We start from the raw sequence: 27420 nt of genomic DNA, 5'->3' as shown, positions 1-27420 counted from the left end.
GGGGGGCGCTGAAGCTTCGGGTTTTCACCAGGAGTGCTCTCTATTCCCCTCCCAGACCCAGGGCATGACTGGAACTATTTCTTCCTTTTATTTCTGGCAAAGCTACAGGAGGGGAGTTCCCCTTCTCTGTTTGTTTTGATTCTGTTGTTTTCTTAAAGAGAGGAAGGAAAACCATCATCACTTTTTCGGTTTTATGAACAAAGGCAGGCAGAGAGGATGTTCGCTGGGGCTGGGGCTAGGGCTGTGGTGGGGGCTGGGCCTCACCTCCAGCTCCCCCTCAGCCTTCTCTCCAGCCGGTCAGAGCCCCCAGACCACAGGTCAGGCCCTGTGGTATATGGGCTCAAGTTTAGGTGCTAGTCTGCCTTTTCATAGCTTTTAACCTCCCTGGGGCGCATCTGTAAAAATGGGAGTTGTCAGATCAACTTTATAGAATTGTTGAGATTAAAAACAAAAGAAAAATACTGTAAAAACAGCATCGGGCACACAGTAAATGCTCCCGAAATGCCTTTCCTTTGCTTCCTTCCATTGTGTGTGCCTGTGTGTGTGTGTGCGCGCACGCCACATCCCTTCGGCCCAGTTGTGTGGAGTTGGGGAGAACTTCTCCACTGAAAGAGGCCCCCCCACCCCACTGTCTTCCTGCTTGTGCATACATTGCCGGCTTCTTTCCCAGCAGGACCTGCAAATGCCGGGCTTAGGAAACGCTTTGAGAAGTAAACGACAGGTAAGGCTCGGGGTTGGGTGTTTCTTGGTTCCTGGAATGGTCCCTACTCTGCTGGGAAACAGAAGTCCCTGAATTTCTCCTAGCTCCTTAGTCCCTCCAGCGCCATACGTCTCTGAGTTTTATCCCCAGGGCCCACCGTTGCAGCCTTGGGGCAGGCCCCCTTTGAGGAAATGGGGTGGGGGGTGGGGAGCTGCCCTGACCAGACAGAAAGAGAACTCCACCCTACTCTTAGTATCTCCCTGGAGCCCAGCTCGCTCTGAAACTTGGCCAAGATGTGCTGCTTTTCAGGGCATTTGTGTCTTAGTCCATAAAGTGGTTCCTGAATTTTTTGAATACACTCGTAGAGAATCAAAACGGTTTGCAGACCAGCCCTCTGCTCCCCAAGATCACAGTTATACTTTTAAAATCCTCTGATTGAGAAAAAAATACAAAAGACCATAAGCAAATATACATTCAGTAATGCTTTTAAATGAGTGTGTTTTATTCAACAGCTTCTACATGCATTTGAAAATGTGTCCCCTTATGAGGGAGACATCAGCTTGCAAATGACACTGACACCTACAGAGGCTTGAGCCTGCCAGGGTGTCTGAGTCTCTGAGGGCACAGATAGACCTGGGATTGAGTGATTCCTCTTTGGCCCTCCTGGGACTCAGGGACTCAGGCACCTATTGGGCAGCCACAGGCCAACATACAAAAGCCCAACAGTGACGGACAAGAATGCAAACAATGCAGTGGCTTTTCTTCAACATGTGCTCACTGCTTGGGCTTGAATCTTTGCCCTGCCACTAACTAGCTGTGTGACCTGAACACATGTGACTTCACCTTTCTGGGCCCCAATTTTCTCATCTGTAAAATGAGGGTGAGCTTTTGTGAGAAACAAATGAGACAGTGAATTCATGGGACTTAGCACAGGTCACATTTGGTGCTTAAGGAATGTTCCACTGAAAAATAAAACATAAAAACAAGCCCACAAGTCCCCCTGCATGCCTTCTTGCAGTTGCTACTTGCCATCATGTGGGCAGGTGCGACAACTTCGGGACCCCTCCAGGCTCCCACAGCCATTGTGGCCTCCCCTCTCCTGTCCTCTTTCAGGACAGAGATTGCCCTGCTGAGTGTGCCCCTCCTGCATTGTTCCCTGGCTGGGCCTTGTGTCCCTCACACTAGGACTCCAGTCTCCCCACACGCTGCTTGGCTGCTTGGCTGGGCCCAGCCCCCACACCCAGCCCCAGCCCCCTCCACCCCAGGCCCAGCCTGTGCTCTGGGGACCAGAGCTTGGTTCCCAACCACATGAAGGCAGGCACACAGAAAAGCCATAAAGCCGAAGGCTGAGAGGGATGTTTGTCAAAGCAGGACAGATCTGTGGCCAGGGACATGGAGGGAGTGTGCTGGGACTGGAACGGAAGCGGGTATTTCAGGGGAGAGGGGATGAGCACCGAGGAGCTGGCATGGGCAGGGCAGGAAGGAGGCCCATTAACACTTCAGCCCTGACCGCGCTTCCTCCGGCACCTCGGCCAGGGTGCACACAGGCGCATTTGTCCCGCTTTCACTGTGGCACTGTGTTCCACGCAGCCCCTGCCCCCAGCCCCAGGTGGGCGGTGTTGCCTGGGCACAAATGCCCTTTATGAATGGGCAGAGTTAGAGGAAGGCAGCACCTCTGTGGACTGGGACCACCCCCCAAAATTCAGAATTGACCCTGGAGCCTCCTGCAATGCAGCCATGCAGGGAGGCTGAGTGCATGGGGTGGAGAGGCATGGCTTTGCCCTCAGGGGCCCCCAATCATGGGGCACAGTCCAGGAGAAGGCAGCCAGCTTTGGCAAAGTCTTTCAAGTGACCCTCCCCTCCAGGGCCTGTGCTGGGGGATGGTCCCCTTGCCTTGGCTGCTGCCACCTCCTGGGGCTGAAGCATAGGATCTTCAACAACTTGAGGGGCTCTCAGAGGAGGGTGTGGCCTTGGTGAAGGCTGTAGAGGAGAGGGGAAAGCAGGCGGACCCCAATGATCTTGTACGGCTCTTCCTGCACCATCCCCGAAGGAGTGGGACCTTAATAAAGGATGCGGGGACCACCTGACTGTCCCCGTCTTGGTTCCTAGTCCATGTCAGCCTGGGATTGAATTCACAGAGGGGCCCCTGGTGCGTTTCCTAGGGCCAGTGGGTTAAGTCACACACCTCACAGACAAACCCTCCTGTCAGGTCCCATTGAATTCTGTTCCCCATTCACCAAGATTCTCAAGCCCCTCTCCCCCTCTCACAGGCCTGCCTTGTCTTTTGCCCATTTAATGCATGGACAGGTGTAGGCACCTGCTGGCTGCCTGTCGGCGCCCCCTAGAGATAGCCCAGTGACTTACACTCCCCTCCCCCAAAGGGAGGATCAGACTGAATTGTTTCTCCCCAGGAAGGGGAGCTAAGCAGGAAGAGAGCACGGATGCTGAAATCTACTCCATGGCTGTGACTCCCAGGCTCACCCCGGGTGCAGGTAACCCCTTTCTGTAGATATTACTGTCCGCCTTTTGTACCTGGGGAGACTAAGGAGACAGAGATCCTACCTTCTGGGGTTTGCAGTCTAGCTGGGATGGGTCATAAGCGAGGGACAGACCCACGCGCTGCGTGGATGGGCATCTTCTGTGGGGTGACTGAGCTGAGTCTTGCCTGGGGGTAGCTGACGTCCCTGTGTTCCTGGTACCCCTTCTCTCTGCTGGGCTCTGTGTGGTGGGTGGACCTGGGTGGGGGGGCGGTAGGAGGGAGTGAGGGAGAAAGGCTCTGGCTTCACTCCTTTCCTAGGCCAGGTGCTCTGATGCGTTTTCCTACCCACTGGACACCCCCTGTGAATGTGACACCACTCCTGACCACAATCACCAACGTTGACTTGGGTTCATGTCCCACCTGCTCGCCAGGCTGAATGAAATGTAACTGCAGAGTGCGACACTGGCCTCAGTTACAAACCCAAGTCCTTACACAATCTACAGAGCCAGAGGCAAGGCTGGCTGTCCAGGCCCAGACACCCCCTGCTCCCAATTCCCACACAAACACAGAAACACTTCCCCCACGCCCAGCACCCATCTCCTCCACAACACGGATATCCATTTGGACACACCTCGGGCACAAATATACTCTTGCCACCGCAGCCAGTCCTGTGTTGTACAGACAGACAACACAGGCATCTATGGCCGTCCCCACCACGGATGAACACACAGCACTCCCACCCCGTGGAAACTTGCCTCCAACCACAACCTCACAGACACGTGTATGCCACAGCTCACTTCACAGATACCCCCCTCCTAACCTCAACCGTACAGATGAGCTCACAAATTCAGAGACACCCAGCATGTCAGAGACGCTACGACACCTGTGTGCGCGCACACTCTGCAGATACACACTGGCTCAGAGCCCTGAGCCAAGCCCCTCACCTCCCTTAGCGTTGGATCAAGGTGTCTATGCTGATAGACTATTTATTTCTAGTTCACGGGTTTTGAAGAGAGAGAGAGAGAGAGAGAGAGAGAGAGAGAGAGAGAGAGATTATGAGAATATGCAGACAAGCAAAGTGGAGAGGAAGAAAAGGAAGGAAAAGCTCTGTGACTCACTTCCAGCTTAACAATGCCACATCTCAGCTCCCCAGCCAGGGGAAGGGCCCACGTGTCCACACAGCCAGGGCCTGGCTGTGGGATGGTAAGTGAGGTCCTGTCCCCAGGTCTATTGGACCAAGAAGGTGGGGACCCCCTCCAGAGACAGTCTGCACAGCGGTGTGTGAGCTCAGCATCCTGCATTCCTTACACCTGTCTCCAGGACCTGCCTTTAGGTGCTCTGGCTGCACTCCCCGCTCCCCATCAAAGCCCCAGAGCCCTTTTGTTTATCATCCTCATAATCCTGAGGTCAGTTGTCCCCACTATGCACAGCCTGGCATCATGCTCCCATTTCTAGGATTCCATATGTGCCACCCAGCTGCTGCCCATGAGCCCTCCAGGCCTTTCTTCCAGCTGGGCTCCCTGCCTGCAGTGCCCCTTCACTCCCCCATACTTGTCCTCTCCATACTCCGGGCTCTAGCTTCTTCCCTAATGCCACCTCCTGTCCCTGAGCTCTTCCTGCCCCCAAACCATGGCTTCTATTCCTTATTTTCTGGGAAATGTGCCAACCTCCTCCCAGTTAGACTATGGCTCCCAAAGGGCAGGCACTGAAATTTCTTCTTTTTCTGCCCGCAGAATACCATCTCCGACCCAGCAGGGCCCCGGAAACCAGCAAGTGCCCAGCAAGGTGTTGAGTGATGGACAGGAGGGGACAAAAAGAACTGAAAAGGCAAGGGGAGCTCTTCTTGTATCTCGGCCCACTCGGTAACTGGTTTCCCTCTAGACTTCAATCTCCAGTACAGAGCCCCTCCCCATTCTGCTGCTCGCACAGGCGGGGTCAGTGAGGGAAGATTTCTTACCAGGCCCCACCCCACACGAGTTTCCAGAGAGCAGGGCAGGGCCTCACCTACTGCACACCTACTCAGAGCCAGGCCCGTGCTGGCTTTTCTCATGTGCTCACTTACCACACAATTGTAGCCCTATGACGTGGGGGGGGTCTCAGCCTCAGTTTACAATTGAGGAAACTCAGGCTTCAAGAGCCTGGGGAATTGCCCAGGTCACCCAGCTGGTAAGTGGCAGAGCCCCAGAGCCTGTGCCCTCCCCATGGTACCATCCTGCCCCCATGGCCTCCAACCCTCAGCAGTCCCTGCCTCTCTCCCCAGTTTGCCCTCTGAATCTCACTGGTGTCTGACCTTGAACTTTTGCTTTGCTTTGTCTGCCTGAAACGCTACCTGTTTCTGTCCCTATCCTCCCCTCAAGCCTCTACCCCTTTGTCTGACTATGTCTCCTTTAACTCTTGCCCAGAGCAGACTGAAATTTGTCTGTGGTTGAGGATGTTTGTATTTCTCATAGGGAGCCAAGCTTAGCACACACGTTTGCATGTAGAAGGCTTTTCTTAAACCTGGAATCAGAAGCTCTAGACAGAGACCTGTCCTTCCCTGTCTTTGGCCCTAGCAAGGACTGTGCACACAAGAGATGCTCCTTGTCTGCTTGTAGCTGCTCACTGTCCCGCACGCGTGCACACGCGCACACACACACACACACACACACACTCAGACTCACACTCACACACCACAGCCAACTTGCCTTCAGAGCCTACACAAGCCCTGTTGCAAATGGTGATGGAAAAAACAGGCAATGGGCTCCAGGAAATGCATGGGGCAGACTCTCCTTGTGGCACAAACTCAAGTGTGTGATTCCGGCCTGCAGATAGCATGTAATTATTTGGTAATAAATCACATTCCAACCCCAAGCCAGCTACCCCTGGCTTCTTTCCCTCTGTCCCGTGCTCCTTGCCAGAGCCGCAATGTCTCGGCATTGGATGTGAAATATGGTTGTGATTTTGTTGCCTAACCAAAGTCAAGGCTGATTCCTCGATGAGTTCAGTTTCGCTGGAAGATAAAGACTGACCCAGATTCTTATGTTTTGATGTTATTGACAGGGGGTTTTCAGGGGCGGGAGGAGATAGCTAGTCCTTGGATAGGGGGTCGACTCTCTGCCACAAGGGGGCTTTAGGTGGCCCGGTCGGGAGTGGCTGTTCACACAGCTGGGGATGGACCTGACGTACCTTGTGTGGCTTTCATGCCACAGAGTTGGGAATATAGGCCTGGCAGGATTGTACTTCACTATCCCTGTAAAGTGAGTGTGGTCGAGTGACTTGTTTGGGCCAATGAAATCTGAGTAGAATTGATACAGGCCCCTTCCAGGTAGCAACAATAAGAGCTAATGGGTGAACTTTCAGGTTCCTTCTTGCTGATATGGTGATGGTGAACAATGACATTGGTAGGCGCTTCCTTCGGCTTGGGTCCCTGAGTAAGAATAGCATAGTTCAGAACCCTCAGGCGACCCGCAGCACTCATGTGGCATGAGAAAGAAGCACATCTTTCCTGTTTTAAACCACCGAAATGTTGGGATGTTTGTTACCGCAGCATACACCAGCCTAACCTGCCCCATACACTTACCTATAAAGGGGATGAGAGGATTCATAAAATAATGCACATGAAGAGTTTAGCAGAGTGCCTCTACATATGCTGCTTCCTCTTTCTTTCTCTCCCCCTCCTCTTCTAATGGTATTTCACTTGGTATGCAACTTTGAACCAAGTCACAAAAATTTACCGAGGCCCACTAAGTGTCTGGCACAGGAGCACAAAGATGGTCGTGGTAACAAGTAACTGTCACATGATGTGCTAAGTGTTACATTACCAGTGTGAGTTCAGAGCTAGGTAAGCCCAGGGGAGGGAGTAGTAAGTCTTTTGGGTCCTCGGGCGTGAAGTCTGAACTAGGTTATTGAGGGGTTGCTTTGATTTCTTCAGGCAGAGCAGAGAGAAGGTGTGTTCTAACAGTGAGAGCAGCTGCCAGGTATGAAGCGTCTGCTACGTGCCAGACACTGAATCAGACTCTTCAGCCAGGTCTCCCCTACTGTCAGAGTGACAACAATATCCAGGATGTGTGTACTATTGTTATACCATTTTATAAATGAGAAAAACCAAGGCCAGTGAGGGTGCTGCACTCGCCCAAGGTGAGGCAGCTGGTTCATGTGAAGACACAGAGGTGTGGCAACTCCTCACTGGCCATTGGCCTAGTGCTTCCCAAAGGGCTGCATTACACTCCAGGGACATCCCTCTAAGAATGTATCCATGCTCCGCGATGTGGGCTGAGGGACGTCTTCCAAACACAGCTCTGGGAAAGTCTCACCCCTGCTTATGAGCCTGTCATGGCTCCCCAATGCATTCGAGACAAGCTCTGGCAGCCTGACTGGCTACTTTGGGCCCCTCCTGACTTTTCCAGTATTGTCTCTGGCTACACTCATTCACATTCCCAGGGTTCTTTTCTGGGCTTGAACATTTCCTCCTATTTTCTGCCTCTTGGGTTTTGCTCAAGCATTTGTTTGGAATGCCCTTTCCCAATATATTCACCTTTCCTCCAGAGTTCAGCCCAATTCCCACCTCCTCTCTCTGCCCCAGGTGTCCCTCCTGGAATCCAGCTTTGGGGGGGTGTCTACTGAGTTCATGTGATCTGGTTTAAATGATAAGATGTGCAGATATTTGCTAATATTTAATATAGAGATTTTCAGTCATACATGTTTTTGATTTATGGATTTGTATAAATAGATCAAAGGTGTATGCTAAGAGTTGTTTTTACTGATAGCAGTACACAATCAAACAAGTCTGGAGATTGCTGCCATAGAGACTACGGGAAGTTGTTGAGGTTTACCATTTACTGACTGTGTGACTTAGACAAGTGATTTGGTCTCTCCGAACCCAAGTTTCCCTGTGTGTAAAATGGAAATAATATCGTTCCTACTCCATGGGGTTAGTGAAGGCTCAATGAAATAAAACTTGTGAAGGAAACAACACCTCCAAGATGTGTCCTGAATCCCACCCTGGAGAGGGTCCTTGCTGGGTTCATCCAGGCTGCTGGTGGGTCCTAACAGGAGAGGCAGAGGAGGCCAGGGGACAGGAGTGGCCCTGCTGATGGGGACTCCGTGGCTGATGCAGGCTGAGGTGAGACAATCCCAGTGGTGTTTGATAAAAGGCGGGGGTTCTTCTCTGGCCAAGTAAATATTACTATAAGAAAAGCCCGTCTCTAGGGAACGGCTCCTTCTTGCTCCTCCTTTGAGGGCCAAAGTCCCCAGGGGACAGTCTGGAGGCTCCTTTTATGTGACTGTAAAATAATCCAGGGCCTGGCAGGGTCGAGCCTGGGCGGGCACTGACGCGCAGGGCAGCATTGATGTGGTCAATGATTACCTTTTATGCCTGGCCATAAAGGCAACTGCCCAGCCCCTGGACAATGCCCCCTCCAGACAATGCCCTGGGAGGGTGGGTGGACACACACACACACCTGTCAGGCAGGGACCTGTCCCTGCCTGAGTTCTCTGAGGACACCCTTGCCAGGTGTCTCCATCTCCCCCAGGAGGTTCCTGGAGACTTGGCCCAGGAGCTAAGGGCGTTTGGGTGCCTGTAAGTGGGGCCCAGTGAGGTGAGAGACACAAAAGAGTTACATCCAGCACCCTGGATCCTGTTCCAGGTGGGTCTATGCAGAGGAGGAGGGGTGGTCACCCAGACTCAGGTACCAAGTCTCAGTGGAAAGAAGTGTATTCTAAAACAAAGCAAAATCTAGTCCCATTTTACAGGCGATGCTGAGCTGGGAGTAGGACCCAGGTCCTTTCCGACATCATTAAGGGCATCCAGGTGGGAATGTCATGGGTTGGGAAGGTATCTCCCCTGAGGCTCAAAGGGGTGCTAGGAAGGACTTGGAGGCTTGGCTCTGAGGCTAATGTTGCAAATAGACTGAGAATGAGCCCCTCCCGTGGCCAATCAGTTCACATGCAGGGCCTGCTATGCTCACACAGGCCCCTTCCACAGGCCCATCTCTTCCTGTTCACAGGGGGGTGGGCAGGCCATTGTGGGGGGGGGCGGGGGCGCAGAGCTGGGGCATAGATGGCCAGGTTAATAGTCCACTTTTTGGGCTGATAAGGCCCAGAAACCTTTGTCTGGCTGTAGGAGCAAGGGCTCAGGCCCCTGGGAGGGGTTCTGGCAGGTTCAGGGCCTGGGGTGTTGCTGTGGGGTGCCTGAGGCTAGAGGTCAGGAGCCCTGGGTCCCTGCCTGGCCTTCTCTGCCAGGGCATGACTTTCCTTCCCTGGCCAAGGGAGAGAACTCTGCACTTTTTTCTTGTTGGGCCTGGTGGGGATTGTGCCCAAGACTCCACAGGCAGCTCTTGGATAAGCCAGGCTACTAACTTGAGGAAAGAGGGTTGTTATTTACAGTGGTCATAAACGCTCCGTGGAATCTGAGTGGAGTTGCTTTGAGCCCAGGCCAGAATGCTCCAATCAACCTTTGGCTCTGATAAAGATAAGTGGACCTAAGGTGATAACACACAAACCAGAAACTGTCAACACGCGCTAATTAGGGTACTGGGTGCTGAGCTACACCCACTGCACCTGATGTAGGGAGAACTGTAAGGTGGACAGCTGGGGTTTGATCTGGGTGGGGGAGGATATGCACTCACTGCCTGTGCCTCAGCCTTATGGCCTTTCTGTCACCTTCTTCCTCCAATAACTTCCCCACTTCCACCCCTACCCCTACCCTTGCCTATATGACATTACATAACACAACACGAAAGAACAAAATATATTCAAATATTGTGCAACATTACATGATTAGCATGATGTAACACAGTAGAAAGAGTCCTGAGTCGGGAGCCAAGAGACCTAATTCTAGCCTTGCTGGACATGACCTTGAGCCAGTCGTGTCTTTTGGAATGTCAGTCAGTCCCCTGCTCTGTAAAATGGGGGTGGGAGGTGGGGTGAAAATAGGGCAGTTACACAGTAATTCCCCTCTGGGGTTCGGCTAGGTCTAAAGTTCATGCTTTTCTTGCTACAAAACATTGCAATCTGCGAAACACACAAAGCATGTTGCTGGTACCACCCAACAACGCTGGGGTGTGTGTGACACTTGACAGAATCAAAAGTCCGTGTGTAGAAGAGGGAGGCCGTTGGGAGGGCCCCAGGGCGCAGACAGTTCTCAGGGCCCATGGAATCCCTCTCCCTGTCTGCGCCAGAGGTCAGCGTGCCTGCTGCCTGCTCTTGGGCACTTGGGGTCTATTTATAACTCAGTGCCCCTTAAATAAATGTGGCATTGGCTCAATGGTTCATTTCCCTCCCTCTCCAGCACCCCTCCCTCTCCAAGTATACACACACACACTGAAGTGGCTGCCCAGAGGTGGCAGGGGTGCTGTGCTGGGGGTTCCCAGTGTACAGGTCCAGGCTGGGCCTTTTGCGAGCTGGGGGAGTTGCTCGGGGGCTCAGCCCCATCCATACCTCTCCCATGTTCAGCCCAGCACAGATTCTCCTTCCCTTTAGCAAGGCCCGACCTGAGAGCAGGCAGGAGTCACCACTTTTCCTGGGAACTGATAGGAAATGTGTGGACAGGGTTAGCCAGGGGTAGATGCCCGGGTGAGGAGAGGGGAGGAAAGTGGCCGGGGAAGGGGGGAGTCACAGGGAGGTGAGAAAGGAGGAGGCCTCTGACCATCCTTTCTGTGGTCCACTTCTCCAGGCAGCAAAGAGTCACCTGCCCTGTCAGCTTGCCAGGTTCAGTGCTGAGCTGCGAGGCAGGCTGGTGGCTCAGATCCAGGCCTGCCCACCAGCTCTCCCAGAGCTCAGGATGGTGGAAGAGGGCAAACATTAATGCCGGAGGACTGAAGTAACAGCCTCAACAGAAGTCACTGCAAGGGGCAGTGGCTCTAGGCTGGGGACAGTTTCTTTTGTGGGGGCAGTGGGCAGGGATATGATGAGGAAGATAAGGGAGAGTCCCAGAAGGTGGGTAGAAATGCATCATTCCTTAACCTCTCTCAGCTTCAGTGTCCTCCTCTGAACAATGGGTACAATTACTGTTACCATCTTCATTGACTTCTTGTGAGGGTCAAATGAAGGAAGATACATAAACCTCTTAGTATAAGGCTTGGCCCGTAGTTAGTGCTCATGTGTTGCTGTGTTGACTGCTGACTTTATGGTCAGGAAGGTAGGGCATTTTGGGCAGAGCCACCAACAGCATGTACACTGGGGCAAAAAAAACCCCCAAACTCCAAAGAAAATAAAATACACTGATCCTAAGCAGTCTGGCGGGTCCTGGGAAGTAGTATGGAGCCACTGTATGTGCAGGGGCAGGAGCAGCTCGGTGAAGGTGTGGGCGGGCCACTCAGCACTCACTAAGTCCAGCCAAGGGAGAGCAGAGCCCAGTAGGGCAGACCCGATTGGGGAAGCCCCTGAGACTGGGCCACCAGGGCTGATCTCAGCGTCCAGGGGTTGGGTCAGGGGCCCAGGGCTTTGTGTGGCTTGGATACTCTTTCTATGAGGCTAGAGTGGGGGCAAGGAGGAGACCTTGAGGGTTGCAGAGGAGGAGTCTAGAGGATTGCGTGGATGTGTCAGAGGAATTGCAGGTTGGGGGCATATGCCAAAGAGCAGGGTCCCTTACGTAGCCAGAATTTGTGCCCATTCTGGGGTTGGGCACAAGAAGGTTGGGCCTCTTTCCCAGGCTGGGCTGGTTCTGCTCTTCAGTACCAGGAGGTGCGGGGACCTCTGTAGGAGAGGCCAGGAGGCCACACCCCACCCTGGCTCAGGCATGTACTTCTCCCTGGCCTGCCTCAGCCCCACACCTGGACTGTTTCTTCTCTGGTCAGACGTGGCTGGGTGTGAATGAGAGTGAATATGTGTGTGTGTGTGTGTGTGTGTGTGTGTGTGTGTGTGTGTGTACGTATGTACGTATATGTGGCCCTTCTAGATCAAAGAATCTGAAAAGGTCCTGCTAAAGACCCCTGAGGAGTGAGGGCCTGGCTCATCTCAGGCTCTGGCACCCAGACAGTTCCTTCCTACCCAAATCTGCTGGGCCTTGAGGGCAGTGGGAGCTGACAGGCCTCTGACTAAATGGGATCCTCCCTGGCTCAGTCACTTCTAGCGCCTCGCGAGGCGTTAGAAGTGACTGAGCCAGGGAGGATCCCATTTAGTCATCTGCCGAGCAGCAGGCCCCACACTTAGCCCCGGACAGGGGGCAGTGTTGCTGGGGCTCACCTAGGCCCTCGCCTAGGTTCGAATTTACTGGGAACTGGGGCAGGGGCGGGTCAGCAGGCTGGGACACGCTCTTGGGCCACCTCAGCAGCAGGCAGAGGTCCCTGAGGTAAATCCAAGGCAGATGGCTGAGCACAGGCCCAGAAGGTCTTTGAGGATTTGCTGCAGCACAGTGTCACAGGCCCTGGGAAGGCTGAAGCTCGTCAGCATGGTGAGCCATCAGAGGCAGGCCCTGCAGCACCCAGAACAGGGCTGGGCACCCAGTGACACAGTCTCTGGTAATGGGATGTGCCTGAGTTAGGCTGGTCAACGAAAGTGCTGGAGGCCTGAATTCCTCTGAGCATCCAGAAGCAACCCCAATAGACACGCTGGGGTGGGAAGGGGCACGCTGTGGGTCTTGCACCTGCCAAGGCCCCTGCCACAGAGAAGAGAATCAGCCCTGAGGTCGTGGAGCCACTCCGAGCCTTGTGGCCCCAAAATACAGCTTCTGTGGGACTATGGGTGGGGCTCTCATTGTATCCCAATGCCGGCCATCAAAGCCCTGTGGAAAAATCTCTGCTGAAAGAAGCCGCCTTTGAGCTTTCCAGGAATGCTGGCCTGGGTGGAGCCAGGGTGGTAGGGGAGGTGATGGGCATGGGGGTGGTATATTCCAGAATAGACTTGGACCCAAACACGAGAGCACAGTGTTCCCACAGGCCTGATGCTTGGCCAGGGAGGAACCAAGAGGTCACTGGGATGTGTTTGCAGCCCCAGGATGAGGCAGCTGTGTGTGTGTGTGTGTGTGTGTGTGTGTGTGTGTGTGAGAGAGAGAGAGAGAGAGAGAGAGAGAGAGAGAGAGAGAGAACACACGGGTGGGATTGGGAATGACCTGGAATGTTGCATGGCCAGGCCCCTGATGCTGAAGGCAGCCTGGACCAAATAATCTCACTCTTTCTTGTTTAAACATAAGTTTAAAAGGAGACACAGTGTAGTGTAGCAGTTTAAAGCGCGGGCTCTGGAGCCAGACAGCCTGGGGTTGAATCCTGAGTACCCACTCCCAGCTGCTGTGACTTCAGGTAAGTTGGTTCATTCACCTCCATGTCTTGGTTCCCACAACTGTGAAATGGGCATCAGAATAGTATTGACCTCACAGGGTCACTGCCAACATTACATGGAATGCTTAGCAATGAGCCACACACGGAGTGAACACTACACAGGTGTGATTGATCCTTGCTGAAGGGATCCACTCCATGCCAATCAATCAGTGCCAGGCCCAGTCCCAGGCCAGTGCTCAGCCCACATGGGGGTGTGGCAGGACTGCCACCGTCAGCACATCCAAAGTCCCTGGACCTGCTGAGTTGGCAGAGGGCCTGCCCTGGCACTCCCCAGCCCTGAAGAAAGCCCTCGAAAAGTGCCTGGGTTTCCCAAGGTGTCAGTGGATGAATTTGGAGACCCTGGCCTTGGTGAAAGTTTCCTTCCATGGTCTGCTGACATCCCCTGCTCTCGCTGTGGGACTGGGACAGGCTAACTGGTCAGTTGTGCATCTTTTCCATGGAAAGTGGAGGGTGTAAGGATACTGACTCACACCATGGTGGCTGTAGTGATGAATGTGTATTTGTGGGGGTTCAGCAGCCCCCCGTCCATGGGCTCTGCCCTGCTCTGACTACAACGCCATAGCAGCTCGTCCATACCAGTCCATCGGGCACTAATTCTTAGCTGCTTTATATTTCTAATGATTTCATCCAGCTAGTCAGTTGGTTAGTCAGTCAACAAACACTTATTAGGCCTTATTGTGTCCCATTATTAAACTTGAGGTATACAGAGGTCTCTCTCTTGAATGCTAGGAGTCCAGGATTGAGAGACAAAAGGGGTTCCTGGCTGTGGAAATAATGTGGACCAAGGTGAATTGGAAGGAAACAGCCCGCCCAAGGTAGGAAATGTGGCTGGAAGGAGGGAAAATGCAGGGCAAGAGACAGTGTGAGAAGGTGACATCAGGAAGTGCCCTGTGAATCAGGCTAAGGCTTTCTCTGGAAGGAGTCATTGAAGGTGAGGCTTCAAATATCCAGAGCGTGAGAAAGCGTTTCCGACATCCCTCTAGGCTGGGAAGAGTAGCTGTTCAACACACCTGTGCAGGTTAGTGACAGTGTAGCGTCCAGGTGTATCTGAGAGTCCAGGTTACCCCACACATTGTAGACCACACCGTTGGAGTTGTATGACGCAGTAGCTCTGTGGCATTTGGGAGTCTGGTTCTGGGTGTCAGTGAATGGGTGCTTACCTGTGCGTGTGTCAGTGAGTGCGGGGCTGTGATTCAGCCAATGGGTGTGTGTGTGTGTGTGTCTACCATAGTTGGGGCACTCCCCAGCTATGTGGGGAGGGCTGTTTTTGGAGGTGTTAGCCCATAGATATGGCCCCTAGCCCCACCTCATCCTCTACACACCTGTTCAAGTGAGAACACCTGGAGTCGATTCCACATCTGGGCTTGTACCTGGCTGGAAGGTGTGTGTCTGGGCATAAGGCCAAGCAGGTGTTGGCCCTGGGAGCCTGGCCTGGGAAGGACATGGGGAGTAAGATGGGGGGGAGTTCTGGGGTGGGAGTAGCTGGGTCTTCAGGACCTTGTGGGGCTTCAGAGAGTGACGGAGGGAGAGCTGTTCAGTGGCCATTGACCCATTTCTGTCTTTCTATTTGCCCATCCATTCTCCTGTGCCTTTCAGCCCATCTACTAGTGTGTCCGTTGTTCATTCATTGGCCACCTATCTGTCCCTGGTCCTCCCCTTCCTCAGCCTGCTTTCCTCAGGCGCCTCATTCTTGAGTGCTCTGATTTGGACTGTGATCACACTGGCCCTGACCCTGAGTGGCTCCTGCGTCACAGTACTCCTTCCTCATTACTGGTGCTCAGCCTCAGTTGACTTCCACTTCACCCCATGAGTGTCATGGAGTCCTAGCCCAGATGCGGTGCACTTGCACCAGTCCTAGAATCAAAGATGCTCACATGCCCCTTCTGGTCCTCTTCCCAGAAGATCCTCCCATCTCTCTCCGTACAGGGCTCCTCTGCTCCTGACCACGAGCCAAGGGCTACCAGCCTACCCTGCTCTGCTCCTGCCTCCTTAAGCCTCACTCTGCTATAGCCTCCTAGAAGCTACGGGAGGCTCGGCCCCAGCCTTGTGGGAGCAGAGCCCAGGGCTCCTACATGGGGAGGGGCCACCCTCAGAACAGGGGCCCCACAACAGGGCATTTCCCTGACGTGGCCCAGCCAGGCCTTCTCCCATTCAGAACTCCAGCACAGTAGTTTTCGTATCCAAAGAGGGCTCCCACTCCCTCGCCAAAAGGCTCCACACTGCTGCTTCCCTGGGACCACCCCACCTCCCCGCAAGTCCTCGCCCTGGCTTGGACTCTGGCTGTGAGGCATGAGCCAGGCCAGAGAAGGCCAGGCCTCCTGGTTTTGCTGTCTCCGGGGCCTAATGGAACTGAACACTGGGGTGGGGATGGGGGGTAATGAAATATAGAGCAAACATTTCCCGAGCACTAGTTATGTGCTGGGCACTGTTACAGGCATTAAAGGAATAGCACACAGTGGACAAAACCAGCAGGGGCACTGCCCTCAGTAGACGGATGCTGTAGCACGGGGAGCCCCAGGAACTGCTGGGTCTGTGTCAGTGTGTGTGGGGTATGAGTGTTGTGAGAGGGTGTGTGTGGGTCAGGGGCCTAGACCAGGGCTGAGCCTAAGCAAGGACGTGTGCGTGTAAACTTGAGTGTGTATGTTTAAGGGTGTCCGTGGATCCCCTGGGGTCTGTGCTAGGCAGCTGGAATATGTCTGTGCAGGCCCAGAACAGGCGTACGCATGCCTATCAGCCAGTTTGGGAGGCTGTGTGACAGCTACACCTGGCTGACTCCCAGGCTGCAGGCCTCTATTTTTAGAAGTGACAGCCTGTAGATCTTTTGACACACCTGCTCAGGTGCCCAGCCGCTGAGGAGGGCCCAGCTGGACTGCCGCAGGAGTGAAACTGTCTCAGGCGGTGCCACCCGCTCTCTGCTACACAGGCCCACTCTTCAGACAGAGCAGCCTCTGGCCTCTAGTTAAGCAGGGGCCCCCATGATCTATTGATGGGGAATCCCAGCTCCCATGCCCCACGTCAGAAGTCCTACCTCTTCTCTCCTGGGAATGCCCCACCATACCCACCTTTTGTAGGAGGCCCAGCTCTGGAACGCTCCAGGATGCTGCCAGCCCACTATGCCCAGCCCCGCTACCCTGAGAGTTGGGCTAGGCCAGGCTGGAGGAGAGGAGGGAAGTAGGTCAGAGGTGACATCCTTGCTTACCAAATGGCTGGAACCCTCCACCAGTTCCTCCTTCCAAGGGGCTTCTTTCCTGCAGTGGACTGTCCAGAGAAGCAGAAGCTGGGCTGCCTGTGTGTTGCCCTCCCCTGCCTCTGATCCCTCCTCATTCTCTTCCCCTTTGTGTTCTGTGGGTCTCATATTCTCTCTCCACCCATCATCTTTCTAAAAGTTACTAACAAGGTGCACTGAGCTCCAGCTCTAGGGCAGGAAGGCATGGTGCTAAGTGCTTTACACGTATTATCTCATTTAACCCTCATCATGACCTGTGAGATGCTGCTGTTATCTCACGTCACAGGGAGAAAGCTGCGCCTCGGAGGGATCCAAATCACCCGGGGAGGAAGGCGCCGATTAGGGGTTCAAGCCCAGGCTCAGGCAAGCCCTTCATTATACTTTGTTCTTGGCTCACTCTCTGCTGTTTCCTCTCAGACATGGTCTTGGTGGGAGCTGAGCTGTGGCCCAGGGCTGTGGACACGGTGCGCAGAAGGAGGGGATGACAGACACATTTGGGATCCAGGTAGTGGCCATGGAAGATGCTCCAGGGGGATCCCAGCTACCTCCCATGCGTTGGCCCCTCCCCCGCTACAGAACCTTTACCGGCTCCCTATTGGCATTTACCAGGGCAAGTTCAAAGTCCTCTCAGACTGGCCTGCAGCCTTTTCTGTACCACCACCATCTCCTCCTCCCTGACAACACCTTCTCAACCAGGCAAACACTTGCTCCTGCTCTGCCACGGGCTTTTGCACACGCTGTTCTCCTTCAAGTGCAGCTAAAGGGTAAGAATAAAAAAGCCTATGCCTGGAGCTAAGAACCTACAGACTTCATTTCGTTTAATCTACACCATGTCCCTACAAGCTAGGTTTTCTTGTGCAATTTGTACATATGAGGAAACTGCTCAGAGGAGGGCAGCAACTTGCCCACACAGCTAGAAAGAGCACAAGTGGGATTCAACACTACTCATCTGACTTCCCTATGCTGTTCAGTTCCATTGGATCGAGTGTGACAGTGCCAAATCCTATGCCAGCGATTGGGGATAGAGACAGTATTAGGGGAGGGAGCTCACACACACACACACACACACACACACACACGTGCGCCAAAAACGCCTGTACGGCCCTAATACCACTTCCCATAGGTCCCCTATACCCTTTCCCCTCTTAGTTTCACTTGGGGAGGGAAGGCAGACAGGGAGGAGGAGAAAGTGCTGAATTGCTCACCTCCTAGTCTTAAAACCTTCACACTTGTGACTTACATCTCCAGATGGTCCCTTTCACGGAATGAGCTCTATTTCCCTTTAAAATAGTGCACGGGTTAGGAAAGAGAAAAACGCATTTTGTTCTGATGTCTCACGATGTCATTTGGGGACAATTTGTCCCTTTTCCTCCCTATCTCTGTCCTCCTCCTCCCCATCCCCATCCTAGGCTGGTTCTGAGACCAAAGAGAGCATCACCCCCAGCCTCTTTCCCAAAATGGGCCTATTACCCCACTCACTTTCCTAAATCCTGGTGTCCAGTACTGAGCCACCAGGCTGGGGGTGGGGATGACACAAGAGAGTTTCTTCTCTGTAACAATCAGGGGGTTGGGAGAGAGGCCATGGGTCCTTGGTTAGGGGCCCAAGATTCAGATCTGATCGCTTTCATTGTCATTAACTTTTGCTGAGAAGGTCAATGCGTTCTTGGACCAGAAGCTCCATGAGGGCAGAGACCTTGTCTGTCTGGTTCAGAGGTTTACAGGTTTTCAAATAAAAACCACCATTGGCCTTTGACATGCTTCCTTTTGAAGGCCCCACCCAAATCATGTGAAACATACGAAAACACACTCTGGTTCTACATTGAATGTTATTGTATAGCAGATGTTTAAAACGGGTTTTCCAAACAACTAGGATTGCAAAATTATCCAAGTACAGTTAATGCATTTAACTGTAATTTTTGACTCTAATTTTTTAAAAAGCATCATGCCTATTTAGGAATTCTTTGAAATGAGAACATCTAAACCAACAAATTACTTTCAAATGAAATGAAATGTTCATGAATTCCAGGTTTTCCAGTTAATGAACATGCCATAGATTATAGTTGGTTGACATTAAAGTACATCATTTTAGTTTCAGTTTTCTAGTCTTTTAAAAATATTTTGAAGCCAATACATTTCCTCCCCAGGTCTCAAGTTTTTGCAGGAACGTGAACATTTCACAGGTCCCAGATACTTTGCCTGTATAACGGAAAGAATGAACAGCCTGGGAGGCGCACAACTGCTCCTAAATACTGCTGAAGAGAAGAAGTAAGAGAAAGAAATACAATGGGTTGGAAACATTAAAAAAAAAAAAAAAAAAGCTAACATACTTCATAATAAAAACTGCCAATTAAAACAAGATAATTATTTTCATCATTCAGATTGGCAAAGACTGAAAAGTGGTTTGGGTACAATTTGGTGCAATTTTTTGGAGGACTATTGATATCTATCAAACTACAAAGTGCACATGCCCTTTTTGCCCCAGCAATTACACTTCAAGGAATCTAGGTTCCTTTGAACGTACAAAGAATGGAGAAAGATCTTCATGGTCATGAAAAACTGGAAACAGACTAGATACCGACCAATAGAAGAGTGACAAAAATGGTGAGACAGACCCACATTGGACTAGTACTGTACGTGGCCGCCGGAAAATGTGTGCACTTAGATACTGTGTTAAGTGGGGGAAAAAATCAAGGTGCAGAATAATGTGTACTGCATTATTCTTTTTGAGAAAAAGGAAAATAATATACACGACATACATGTATTTATATTTATATAGTAGGAAATGCCTACAAATAATTGGAAGACTTAGAAACTGGATAGAATGGTTATCTCTGAGAGGGAAACTGGTAGAATGGAGGGAGAACTACTTTTTGCTTTTGCTATGCTTAATTAAAAAAAATTAAGCATTAATTTAAAAAAATCATCAGTACATATCTCTTGTGTCATTAAAAAAATCTAGTTAACACACAAATGCCTGTGGAATAGAAGAAGTAAAACAAACAAACGAATGAATGAATAGATGGATGGGTGAATTAATTTTAGGTGCCACATACAGGAAGGAATTGCACTGCAGCCTGAACCCGAAGGGGCTCCTGCCACCGGGTCGAGGAGACCCTCAGAAAAGGCAGAAATGCCATTCAACTATGGGAGGAGGAGAGGGGAGGAGTCTGGAGCCTTCCTCCAAGAGGGCCTGAAGGATGGAGAAGGACGGACAGAGGGGAAAGAGAGGTGGGGGAAGCTTCGTGGGTTTTTGTCCTGGAAGAGCTGCCTCTCCATCCCTGCCCCTGCCCCTGCCCCCAGTCCTTTCCTAGAGGATACATTTATTTCACGCCTGGAAAGTCCCCGTCCCTAGCTTGATGCCTGGCATATAATCTGTGGTTGACTGAATGGATGGAATCCATCACTGATTAAGCCAGGCCACAGTGTTAGACACTTCTGTCCCTCCCCAAACACCTCCCCGCCACACAACAACAACAACAACAACAACAACAACAACAGACGACTCTCTCAGGGCTGACATGTACAGCTGTGCAGGTTGTGCACTGCACAACCCCATGCAGTCCTAGACTGCATGTGAGTGAGGGATGCCTCTTGAAGTTGTAGGACATGGTGCACTTGCCATACACTTTCTTCTTTCAGGCACAGGGGAACTGAAGCCACATTGAGAATGAGAGGGGTAAGGGCTTCCCTTCCCTTTCCCTCCAATTCCTAAAACCCCTCCCCTCCTTTGTTCCTCTCTAACTTGACCTTGAGGTGGTTTAGCCAAATCTGGTTAATTATTCTGTCCCTCAACTACAGGGTCTGAAACTTGGAGTTCCTGGCCAGTCCCAGAACCTCTCTCAGTTTCCCCATTTAAGAAATGAGTAAATGTGTAGGGAACAATTCTTGATGATTCTCCTTGGCTTGAAGGGATCTTATGGGGGTAAAGGTTGAAGGAGTGCATCCTGACCAGATGTGGCATTCTCAGAGGGGACAAATCCCTGAATCCCACCCAGTTCTGCCTGACCTCTGTGCCCTCAGGCCCCTAACTCAGTTTAGAGGGCAGCATCCTGGAATGGAAGGAACCTGTGTGGCGTGCAGGAGCCCTGGCGAGTCCTGACTCTGATGAAAACCACCGTGTGCTACTGAGCAAGCCATGGTTCCTGCCTTGGCCTCAGTTCTCTCTTCTGCAGAATGGGTGCTTAGGCATGGTCAGCGAGTGTCAAATGCTAGACTGAGTCTGTGATGGCCTTTCCCTCCCCTTTAATTTTTATAATTTTTGTTTTATTCTTTCTGATTACAGACATCACATATATTCATGAAAATTCAGACAGTACCAAAATAGGCAATGTGCTAAGTGAAATCCAAATCTTACTGAAAATCACTTCTAACTCACTGCTAATATTTTTTGTAACCATGAATTTTGATATAATTTCAAGTTTACAAAAAGGTTGCAAGAATAGTACAAAGACTCTGACATAGCTTTTACTGAGATATCAATTGTTTACATTTTTCCCCTTTTGCTTTATTTTTTTCTCTCTGTATACGTGTGTGTTTATGTGTGGTATGTATACAATTTCTTCCCAAACTATTTGAAAGTAAGTTGCAGACATATGCTTTTTACCTCTAAACACTTCAGGGTTTATTTCCTAAAAACAAGGGCATTCTCTTACAATGTAAGACTTACATAACCCCTGCAGTTAACAAAATCAGGAAACTTAGCATTGATACAATGCTATTCTCTAGTCCACAGTCCATGTTCAAAGTGAATTGTGTCATGACCTTTTCATAGGTTGCCAGCAAAAGTAGAAAAATTTGGATGACATAGAGTTTTTCTTAAAGCCAACATGTATTAAGCTTTAAGAATTGTGCTTAATTCTAAATCATGCTCTCCCGTCCTTTTATTTTAATTAGTGTTTAAGATGTCACCTTTTTTTATGAAATGGTGAGAGTAGAAAGTGGTTTATTTGTTATTTGCTTTTGATATTTTCTTATTTGGCAAAATAAAAAGTGGGTGATCTTTTGTTAGTCCTTAAACTTTTTTGGCAGGGATCCCCAAGGTGTGATCCCCCCAGCACCAGTGTTCTGTGATTCCAGGCAAGTCAGATCATCCGACTGTCCTGAAGCCCATTTGAGAGTACAGCTGCTCCTAATGCTAGGAATGGGGCATGGGATGGATAGCAGAGGCCCTGACCCTCGGGAAAACAAATAATCTCCCACCCAGCAGCGTGCACCTTTATGCTTTCCATGGCTCTCCAGTATCTGTTTGGGGCATCTCCTACCTTGTGAGTCTCACAAGGAGGCAGAGCCCTCCTCTCACCTTAGAAGCTAGATCTCACTCTCCCATCCTCCTTTGCAGCTGCAGTGCAGCCATGTGACGTGGCTCAGCCAATCAGACACTCACCCGGGAACTCTGAATCTTAAGCAGGTGAATAAAATAGCAAAGGTGGGATGTATGAGACAGAAATGGCTGCAGAAGCAGCAGCAGGAAGAGTGTTCAAGGGCAGTGGAGCTTAAGGGTCAGTCCCACTGTTGTCCTCCCTGGTCTGGCTCTGAGATGTGATTTAGGCTGGGGTTCTGGCTGTGGTCCAGTCCTCCCTAGTTGCTGAGCCAGGCTCTCCAGCCAGCCCCAGCCATGGGGGAAGTCCATGAGCGTTCTGTGCTTGCAACCAAGAACCCTGCCCAAGAAATACAGAGAAGCCAGTATCATGGAAATGGAGAGAAGCTGGGGCCTGGAGTGTGGACACATCAGGACCTGGTGAGCAATGATTCTGTGTGTGTGTGGGGTGGGGGCAGCCACAGAGGGATCTAGTTTCCTTGTCTGGAATGTGGATGGGACACCCTGTCTAGGTGAGGTAGCCCAGAAAGGAAGTGCTGTGGGTGAGGGGTAGGAAGGTATATGAGAGGAGTGAGCCTGGAGCCTGAGGATGGGGCTGGAGGGAGGGAGATGAGCTCAAGAAAAGGGGTGGGGGGTGTGCTTTGTAGGAGGAGACATCCAAGCTGGGTCACACGGTTCCTTCTGCCCCAAACATTTTTTGACCGTTTTCTATCTGCCAGGCAGTGTATTGGTTAATAAAAGATCTGGGGATGGGTACTGTTATCCTCATTTTACATGTAAAGAAAGGCGATGCAGAGAGATACAATAACTTGTACATCAGAAAAGCAGAAAGGGACAGGGCCAGAATTTAAACCTGGGTCTGTCTAACTCCAACATTGAGGCTCCTAAGAATCGAAACAGATGCTCAGATGAGGGACCAACGTCTCTGCCTCAATCCTTGAGTTTTTATATACCCTTCCTGAGCACTTTAAGTAAAAGTATACTCCCTGTATATGGAGAATATTGCCTTTGTGAGGCAATTTAGTCAAGAAATAGTATCTGGGGCCTGGCTCACTTTGTAGTAAGTACCAATTCTCTTCTTCCCCAACCTGTAAAAAAGCCAGGTCCAAACAAATGAGCTGCAGCACACAGTTGGTTGCCTACCTAATGGCCTGTCTCCCACCCACTACCCACCCCTCAGTACCCACCAAGCCAGGGTTTGTTCCAGGTTTCCTCCTTCTTCTTCTGGGCTCAGGGTTTGTACTGTGGCAGTAATAGTGCCCGTCTTGTCCTTGCTTGGGATAGATTCTGGCATAGATATTGCTCAGTTCTGGCCAGTGAGCAGTGAGGGACAGTCTCCTGGGGACTTCTGGGAAAATTTTTCCTTGACCTTAAAATGGGACACAAGGATGAGATATATGTTTCCCTTTTTTGTTGTTGTTATTGTTTGTTTTGTTTTTTATTTTGTAGCTATGGACATTGTTGTGTGACAGTGTGACTCCTGGGGTGGTGGCAGCCATCTTGTGACCATGAGGCAAGCTAGCCAAGGACAGGGCAACATGCTGAGAATGGCAGAGGGGAAGGAAAAGAGGAAATAAGCTGGGTACTTGATGATGTTGAGCTGTAGGATTAACCTTTGCTGAAGCTCCTCTTCCCCTGGACTTCTTATTCTGTGCGATAATATATTTTTCTTATTGTCTAAGCCAATTGCATAGAAGTTCTCTGTTTCTAGCCACTAAGAACATTTTTGCTGATGCAAGAGCCATGGGATCAAAAGAATAAACACCCAATGTACTAGTTTGATATGCTAATAGTTGACAGCGAGGGCAACAGCCATTGGTTAAATGAGGAAATCCTGATTCCTTGACCAAGGGAGGCCCTGAGAATTCCTTTCTCTGCTGGTTCAGAGGAGAGAGAGTGCAGCAGCTTGAGGCTCTGCACTCTGCATCTTGCTCAGGCATGTGGAAGGGCTTCTCTCAGAAGAGAGGTCCACTCCTGGTCAACTGAAATTGTGACTCCCATTTCCTGTAAGGTCAGCAGAGAAAAGCAGCTTTATTTACTGAATCAGGATGGAAAACAGATGTCCAAACACCCTGCTGGGCCCAGGCTCAGCCTGGACAGAAGCTGTGCCTGTTCTTAGCCCTGACCCACCCACCAACCCCCTGTTCCCCAAATTGAATCCAGATGAGGCTTCTTCTAATCTCTAATAATAATTTTGATTTGTTGTGGTTAAGTAACCTTTGCCCCCCAGCTCAATCCTAAACTCACCAACTCTCCAAAGAGAATAGGAGTTACACTATGAAATGTTTGCAAGGAAGCCTGGGTGGGGCAGAGAGGAATGTGGACTGAGAAGTAGACCAATGTGGGTTCAACCACAGCGCAGTCTCATGTTAGCCTTGTGGTCTCAACCATTGTATCAGTCAGCAACTGCTGTGTAACAAGCTACCACAAAACAGTAGCTCAAAACAGCAACTGTTTATTTGTTCACAGTTCTAATATTTGAGCAGGGCTTGGATGGACAGCTCATTTATTCTCTACATGGTGTTGTAAGTGAGGTCCAGGGGACAATGGAGCCTGTACAGGAGCAGAGGACATATGTGCAATATGTGTGCCCACCCTTTTCCTTGCTTCCCTATCCCTATCCCTATATAAATATTTCCTCTTTCTTTCAGTCCTTCCTTACTGTCAACAAGCCAAAGGTAGAGAGTGTTAGTAGAATGTGTGCATATCAAGAAGAAAAGCTCTCCCTCTCAGTGGCCTGAGGGATTGTTGAAAATGGTTTGCTATTCATTTGACCCAGAACCCCCCACAAAGTCATGCAGATCAAGAGGTTCAAATCTTCATGTTCACTTTAAGAACAGCCATGAAACTGCCCAGGCCATTAAAGGGGTATGCATTTCCGAAGAGCCACCAAATATCTGAAGAATGTCACTTTACGGAAGCAATGTGTGCCATTCTGTCATTACAGGGGTGGGGGTTGTAGGCGTGCCCCAGCCAGACATTGGGGCTGGACGCAGGGTCAGTGGCCCAAAAAGAGTGCTGAATTTTGTTGCACATGCTTAAAAATGCAGAGAGTAATGCTGAACTTAACAGTTTAGATGTAGATTCTCTGGTCACGGAGCACAGCCAGGTCAACAAAGCTCCCAAGGTGCAGTGCAGAACTTACAAAGCTCATGGGCGTAGTAACCCATGTATGAGCTCTCCCTGCCATATTGACACCCTTACTGAAAAAGAGCAGGTTGTTTCTAAATCAGAAGAGAGGTTACACAGAAGAAAAAGATATCCCAGAAGAAGCTGAAGAAACAAAAACTTATGGCCTAGGAGTAAATTGAGTATCAAATAAATGCTAACAAGTGTAAAAGCAGAAAAAATAAACCAGAGGAGAAATAGAAGTTACATTAGTTTTGTGCAGTGTTTACACTGTTCTAGTAAGAATGAAATATATCTGTATATATGAGCCAGGAAATATGAATTACATAATTTTGGTGATTCTACATCACCAAATATGAGTTAAATGCTCTCATATTTGCATTTAAAACTGGCATGGCATAATATGAAGCTGAACAGTAAAATTCATGGTCTTTAAAATATTTAATTTTTTCTTTACTTAGAAAACATTAAGTAGAAAATAAAAAAAGCCCACAATGACTTTAAAGAGACTAAGGAAGAAAGGAGAGCTTTCTATTTTAGTACCTCTAACATTTTTTTCTTGCTGTTTAAGCAAGGGGCCCCCCATTTTCATGTCTTTGGACCCTGCAAATTATGTAGCTGGCCCAGGGGCCAAGTCTCTTAAGGCATATTCCAAAACTGACACATCATCACTTTGCCACGTTCTACTGGTCAAAACAAGTCACAAGACCAGTCCAGAGTCAAGGGGGTGGGAAGAGGGAAAGAGACTCCAAGTCTTCAAGGCAGAGCAGCATTTAGTATAGACATGGGAGGAGTGGTTGGTGGCTGTCTATGAGGACAATATACAGCAACCATAGGTTATCATCTGTCTGATCCTCAGGCTTCTCATCTATAAAATGGAACTAATTCTACTTATTTCCCAGGGTTGTTTGAGAGTAAAGGAATATTATAGTTGCAATTCCTGGAACATGGTGATGGCTCACTCAGGGTGGGTCCCCCCCTTTCTTTAATCTTGCTTTATAAATACTTATCTATTTGCTATCTCATTTCATTCATTCATTCACTCATTCATTCAATATTTATTGAGTCCTATGACCAGGGACTATTCTAGGAGCTTGGAATCATAGTGGGGAATAAAATAGACAAATGTCCCTGCCTTCATGGAGTTTACATTTTGATAAGAGAGACAGACGAAAAGAGGAGGCAAATAAATGGAATAGGAAGTATGTTGGTAGTGGAAGATGCTAAGGAGAAGAAGAAAGCAGGGGAGGAGGACAGAGAGTGCTGAGGTGGGAGCTGCAGTGTTAGCTAGTGTGGCCAGGAAAGCCTCGCTGGAGATGTCATTTGAGTGAATCCTGAAGGCAGAGCCATGGGGATATTCCAGGCAGAGGGCACGGCCAGCACAACGGCTCTGAGAGGGGATGTCTGGGGTGTCTGTGGAATGGTGAGAAGCCCAAGTGGCTGGAGTTGAGAGCAAGAAGAGAGAAGCGAGCTGGGGAGGGCAGCACCCCAGGGGCTCTGGTCAGGACTTTGCTTTTACTGTGGATGAGGTGAAAACATACTGCAGGCTTGGAAGAGGGGACAGTGGCTGCTGGGCAGTCCACAGACTGTAGCAGGGAGCAAAAGAGGGGGCAGGGATGTCATTGGGACAGTGGCCTGGCCAGGATGGTCATGGTGGAGGTGGGAGAGGTGGCTGGATTCTGAACAGGTTTTGGAGACAGAGCAGAAAGGAGTACCTGTCACCTCACTGTAAATCAATTTGGCATGAAAGGCGGGCGTTATCAAATTCTCGTTTTATAGAGAGAAAATACCACCTTGGCGAGGCAGTGATGTACACGATGTCATATGGTTGCTGAGTGGTGTCCCTAGGCAGGCGGGAAGGCTGTGGGGTCTGGCTGAGGCTGACTCATAATGGGGTGTGTGTATAGTCTATATGTGGGTGTGTCCATGACAAGTCTTTCTCTGGGTCTCCTTATTTGTCACCCCATCTCCATCTGTCCCCACCACCACCTCCCATCCTCTTTATGCTTACAGAAACATCTCCATTTTTTCCCAGGCCCGTTTCCAAGGTGCCTGACGTACTTTTGGCACCCAGGGGAACCAACCCATGTCTATGACAGTGTGCGTGATGTGTACGTGCAAATGTGCTCTACCCATTCAGATATTCTCCCATCTTAAAGGCTCAGGTCAAGTCCCCCTCCTCCCTTTCCTAATTCCTGATCTTCCACTGCCAGTCTGTCAGAAACATCCACTGGGCTAGTCCCCAACCTTCGATGGTGGTGTGCCTGGTTCAGGGGGCATCTATCACCTAGAATGCCCACTCCCACAAACTGCAGG

General features: G+C 50.5%; 1 long non-coding RNA gene across 12 annotated transcripts in view; it reads left to right on the top strand.

The window, feature by feature from the left end:
- Positions 1–19865, top strand: part of LOC109456339 (uncharacterized) — a 54288-nt gene extending 34423 nt beyond the window's left edge. For 4 of the 12 annotated variants that reach the window (XR_012496319.1, XR_012496316.1, XR_012496321.1 and 1 more), the window contains 6 exons: positions 674–721; positions 3112–3192; positions 4913–5006; positions 17076–17163; positions 17268–17422; positions 18803–19864. This is a non-coding gene — a long non-coding RNA (uncharacterized LOC109456339). Of the gene's footprint in view, positions 1–670; positions 722–3111; positions 3193–4912; positions 5042–17075; positions 17423–18802 lie in introns of all 12 variants that reach the window. The other 8 variants (XR_012496322.1, XR_002138835.2, XR_012496318.1 and 5 more) reach the window with 7 other exon arrangements.
- The last annotated feature ends 7555 nt before the right edge of the window (positions 19866–27420 follow it).

The sequence above is a fragment of the Rhinolophus sinicus genome, linkage group LG05 (assembly GCF_036562045.2).
Source record: "Rhinolophus sinicus isolate RSC01 linkage group LG05, ASM3656204v1, whole genome shotgun sequence".
Lineage (NCBI taxonomy): Eukaryota > Metazoa > Chordata > Mammalia > Chiroptera > Rhinolophidae > Rhinolophus > Rhinolophus sinicus.
Note: the sequence above shows the minus strand (reverse complement) of the source record. Positions and strands in the feature narration are given on the sequence as shown.